The sequence below is a fragment of the Maniola hyperantus genome, chromosome 10, assembly GCF_902806685.2.
Source record: "Maniola hyperantus chromosome 10, iAphHyp1.2, whole genome shotgun sequence".
Lineage (NCBI taxonomy): Eukaryota > Metazoa > Arthropoda > Insecta > Lepidoptera > Nymphalidae > Maniola > Maniola hyperantus.
Window position 1 is genome coordinate 7,595,850 of NC_048545.1, and position 6,000 is coordinate 7,601,849.

At 36.8% G+C, this 6,000-nt stretch overlaps 1 protein-coding gene across 2 annotated transcripts in view; it reads left to right on the plus strand.

The window, feature by feature from the left end:
• Positions 1-5,108, plus strand: part of Atg16 (Autophagy-related 16) — a 222,815-nt gene extending 217,707 nt beyond the window's left edge. For both annotated transcript variants that reach the window (XM_034972867.2, XM_069501186.1), the window contains one exon: positions 1,393-5,108. The gene's annotated coding sequence lies outside the window, so the exon portion shown is untranslated. The remainder of the gene's footprint in view (positions 1-1,392) is intronic.
• The last annotated feature ends 892 nt before the right edge of the window (positions 5,109-6,000 follow it).

A 6,000-nucleotide genomic window follows, 5' to 3' on the forward strand; every position in this document is an offset into this window, starting at 1 on the left:
TTACAACAGGTAATCTATAAAAGGCAAATGATTACATTACATTATAATACAATATAAGAATACTTAACTTCAGTAAGGTCCGCTGTGTTTGCTCTGGGCTGTCGATACAAGACTGTCCCCTCTCTGTCGAGGTAGGGTACTTTTATAACACTGCCATCGCAAACAAGGCGGATATCGACTATCACATGATCTTAATATTAATCATTATTTATTTTAGGTTTGTTGACAAAAGGTATGTTGACACGCCCAATTTACAATAATAAAATCAGTGACATTGATGGTCTACATATTAATAATTTACAATAATAATAAGCGACTTAAATTGTCAGTTTACACAACATTATTATTTCACATAATAGCTATTGCCAACTGTATGTTGACAATAGCTTAATATAATGTCACTCTTAGTATATTGACAATATTTAATTTACAATGAATAATTAGTGACATGTATTGATAATTTATATAATATTATTTTTCATATTTTCATATTCCTAGATACCAAATTAAACAAGAATAAACAATAATAGTTTTACACTATTGTATTGTATGATGACAGCAAGAAACTAGGAACATTGACATTGTATCCGGAAACGGAATAACGATTCTGTTTTAAACATCACAACAAACATTTACTTCAGACTCCCAAGTTTATGATTAGATGAATTTTAGCATAATAATTATGTATCCAATTTTGTCGTAATATAACACCCGCGACTTCGTCCGCCGCTCCTCTGGGCACTCCTTGATTTTTCGGGATGAAAAGTAGCCTACGTCACTCTCCAGGTCTTTAACTTATCGTTAACATCGATCCGTTGCTCCGCTGCCTCGTGATTGAAGGACAAACCAACAAACAAACACACTTTCACATTTATATGGACACACAAGATATGGGTATGAGCGTATTATATACCTTATTAGAATCCTACCTACTTATAAATTACATTCCTCATGAAATGTTCTGAATACAATCAAACCCATGTCCCGTATTGAATGACACTTAGAAAAGGCGCCTAACAATTTTTTTTTTGCCGGAATCACACCTGTTACTTATTAATAGCGAAGAAATGAAATGCAATGAAAAAATGAAAGCGATGCATGCGATAGCGATGCGATATGAGGCGGGGGGACGCCACGCACACCTGCGCTATCCGGCGTCGGGTTAGCGCGGGTGTGCGGGGCGTCCCCACCCCGATTGCCACCTGAACCTGTTGCGAACTCAGTTTTCTGTACACACCTGAACAGATTATTTTTTAAACTAGCGCTTTGCTGCAATCAGACCTGCTGGCAGGTGATGATGGAGCCTAAGATGGAACGCACTTGCGTAGAAGATGCCTATTACTCTTGACTTAAAGGTTTTACATTATGATAACAGTAATATTTTACTTTCAGGTAGTGGGTCAGAATACTGCGGAACTTGAGGGCGACAGTGCGGAGATGTTGGACTTCTTCCGAGGCCTCACCACCGATATTCTTCAGCGATTTACATGAGGCCTCACCACGTACATCGACGTGCGCAAGCGCCCGCCGTGGTTCACTGACGCGGCGGAAAAAAATCTCTATTATGATTTTTACCATCAAAGGGACTTTATAAGACATAAAAATTATACAGATTGTCATAGCAAATCGAGATAATATTACTAGGTGTTACAAGATTTTGATTGATGAATAACGAAGGTAGGGTTGCTATATTAATACAGGCTGTAACAAGAACGCTAGCAAAAACGAAAACATGTGATAGTACTGATGATTTACTGATAAGATACCACAATAAACGCGATTTTTTAATTTTGTATTTTTTTTAAGTTTACAATATATTGCAATTAAAACATCTGACTGACGCTAGAGATCTACGAACTTTGCGTAAATAAGTCAATGCCGCGTACTAGGTGACACAAGTTTTACACACTATACATTGCCAGTTCGATAAATACTAAACTACAAGATAAGGCTAATTATTATTGACATTGGATTGTGTTTAGGTAGTATAATAAGATCGCTAAGTTTTTGCTAGCGCTCTGGTTACACCCCCTATTATTGAATTCGTTGTCAATAATTAATAATAATATTACAGAAACTTTGTATTCATGATTGACTGAATGTGCTTTTCGCTAATTGCCTATCCATCCGATAAAATTGTATACTTTAAAAAAAATGAAAAACAGTGGTAGGTAAATTTTTCACTCAGGAAATCCATAACTCCAGATAGTAACTGGTTTTCAAAAGCATATAGCTAATCTTATCCGGTAGCGCCCAAGCTGGGCCCAATCAATTCAATATTATTATGTATAGACAGGCTACGCGATTGCGGGAGAGTGACAGCTACAATGTCACGATCGCAATCACCTCTGATTGGTTGACGCTCTCTCACTATTGGCTACCAATGCATTGTTGCAACAAGAATAGCACAAATTCAGCTAATCAGAACAATTGAGATTGTAATAATGATTGATGCAGGTTTCCCGCAATCGAGGTGCAGGTTATCTTGTCGCATTGAGATACGTCAATATAGACAATTATGTAGGTAAGGGACAAAATGACACAGAAACTTTAGAAAAATTATGACAAGATATAAAAATATGATTAGTTTTATCCTACTCCTAATTAATATTATAAATGTGAAAGTTCGAATGTCAGACTTTGTTACTTCTCGCTGTAATGACAACCGATTTGGCTGAAATTTGGAATGGAGATAGCTTATATCCGCAAAAATATTCCGGAAAATAAAAAAAATCCCTATTTTTTAAAAACCTATATTTATCCACGCGGATAATGTCGCGGGCGTCATCTAGTGTTCTAGTAATTACCAAAAACAGATGAGGGTAATGTTTCATTACAATACAAAAAGACAATTTTGTATTTTCTTCTCTTACATTACAGAAGTGTTGCCAAAAATATTTTCATGTTTCTATCAACAATAATAAAGCCTTATAACAAGCTATCTGTATGCCCAATTTCAGCCCGACCCATCCAGTACTTTCGACGGTGCGTTAATAGATCAGTCGGTCCTTTTATATAGTTAGACTAGATGACCCTTTTAGATATAGGTCTTATAAAAATCCCGCGGGAGCTCTTAAAAATGTGCACTTTGTGTTAAATCAGGATATAAAATATCATCTTTCTAATTTAGAATAATATTAGGATTCTTATTCCAAAACACTACAAATTCCAAAGTGTGCAATCTTTTCATACTTTCTGTCAATGCAACAAGATAACGGATCTAGTTATGAATAAACTTCACTTTAGTGCAATCGACGATAACGCTGAAATTGAAAGCGTGTATTTTTAGTTGAACGAGACTGTTTTAACGATTCGCCTTTACTTAGTTTCTTGGCAGCTATGTTCTACGCTTCTAGACGATAATGATCCTCATTATGTATCTCGATAAAATCTATAAACGTCTGAGCATCAAGTTTATATTAATAGGCGTATCTGAACCAACATTACATTCCCTTGCGTAATTTTTAGAGTTCATAAATTTAAATGCCATTGATGGCTGAAACAAAAAGGATGCGCGGCGAAAACTTGTCTAACATAGCTCCTAGAAGATGTAGGTAATACAAGGAACTGTATGAAGGCGTTTACACTGCAAAGTGCACGTTGGAGCCTTTTTTTTTCACCTACATATATAGGCTTGCGCTTAATTATACTAAATAGTAGATGATGATGCAGCCTTAAGTGAAGCGCGCCCGCCTTAAAAGTGCCTAGTCACTCTTCTTTTAAAGGTACCAATATTATAGCTAGCAAGGAAAACGGAAGCCGGAACCGGGCATTCCATATTCTACCTTCCAGATGACGTGCTTCATACAATTAGTTCCTTGTATTAGAAATCGTACACACATACGCGCGCGCTCGGTGTGGCGTCCTACCGTGCAGTTTTCGTCGTGCGTTATGTGTTTCTAGCTATACTAGTCTTGTATTGGGCCACTGTGATACTTGGCAATAAAAACCTAGGTAATAGAAAAGATTCAATAATCACAAATTGTAACCTTTGAATATTGGTTTCCACTCTAAACTAACGGATCTAGAATGATCTTAGTTGGATTACATTACAGATAAAATTGATGAAAGATACTTACCAAAAAATCTAGCTAATAGAAAAGATTCAATAAACTAAATTGTAACATTTGAAACTCGATTTCCTCTCTAAACTAACGGATCCAAAACGATCTTAGCTGCATTACAGAATAAAATGGACAAAATATGAACGTGGGAAGCCAAAACCGCAAAACAATGGTCGTACGAAACAGTGGCTAGGTCTAATTTAGCTCGCGATGCAAGAATTACACGACGACATTTTCAAATTTAGATCACAATGAGCGATAAATTAATGAGCGTACATTACTGCCACCGTGACATCATATTTGTTTTAGTCGGGGGGTGGATCACGAGCCACCTGTGTTGAACACTCATTAGCACACAAAGGCTGCGCTGCGATCACAACTCCTCGCTGGTTGTGGGTAGTGGTTGCTCCTCTACATTCAAACGAACAATATAGAGCTTTAGTAAATATATTTTAATTGGAATTATTTAATTATTACATTTTCACATTCTACATTTTTAGGGTTCCATACCTCACAAGGAAAAAGGAACCCTTATAGGATAACTTTTTGTCTGTCTATCTGTCCGTCTGTCTGTCTTTCTGTCGTGCCTGTCAAGGAAACCTATAGGGTACTTCATTACAATTAAAGGAGAAATCAGAAAACGGTGAATTTGACATCACAAAATAATAATAAAATGTGTTCATAAACTAATAGTTAGTATTTTCAATTTTAAAGAAAGATAACTATACCAAGTGGATATGAAAGGGCGTTATCTGTACATTCTAAAACAGATTTTTTTTTTATTTATCGTGCAAAATCTTGAAAAAATACGACTAATACGGAACCCTCGGTGCGCGAGTCTGACTCGAACTTGACTGGTTTTTTTTTTTAATAAAAATGAGAAATGGTACCTACTGCTGAAGCACGCCAGTGGCGGAGATATGTCTAAGCATGGGTATGGTTGTGTGTCGTGTAGGTACCTATGTATGGTGATTGGTGATAATGACAGCGCGAAAACAAAATTAACGTTTGACTGACGAGACAATCCGCGACCGAATAGACACCCACTCCGCAGGTTTGAGATCAGACGTCTTTTTATAACTTGATGGAAAATATAATCACAGAAACGTAATTTACAACTCACACTAGTTCTACAAATAGGGTTTTATCCTTTACTCGGTATTGGACAGATTCTGGATACTCCAGATTGGTGAATTTATGTCATCGCCATAGACAATATTATATATTCCCTAAAATGTTGGTAGCGCCGAGGTGGCGACGCTGGCTTGCGCGCGTCCGCCGCAAGCGACACATCCATAATCCCGTGACGCGTGTGGTGATGGAGGCAATCGCTCGCTTTTTGCCGATGTTTTTACAACATTTTTTACACGCCAGTCCAACGACCCCGCCCCATTTATATAGCGCTATTTTCACATGTAATTACGCGTATAACAGACCGCTTAATTACCCGAAACTGTTGCGACGACCGACGGCATTTAGAATTCGATCAAAAAATCTAATCCGGTGCCGCTCAGACTCTTATTACACTTCGTTAACCTTCGCTTCTTTGGAGTTCAGATGGAAAATGGCGCAGCGTCTCTCTATATGAATATCATTTCTTGCCATAAAAACATGTCATACTTATTTTTAAAGATATTAAATTGCCAGTTCTTGTTATAAGCGTATATTTACATAACGGTGATGTCGACGACGTTCGTCTTTAAAATATCGTTAGCGATGTTAAAAACTAACTACCACATAATATAATATGATTTTTATTTTTAATAAATTCAGTTCTGATGTGAAGAGCGAATGAAAATGTCAAGCATTTGAACATTATATTTATTAAACGACTTCCTTCTACAAACGTAACGCATGGAAGAGAATTATTAAATTGACTTTGAACCATTGCATTGACATTTTATCGATCCACAAACGGTAGGTAGTTAGTCGAGTT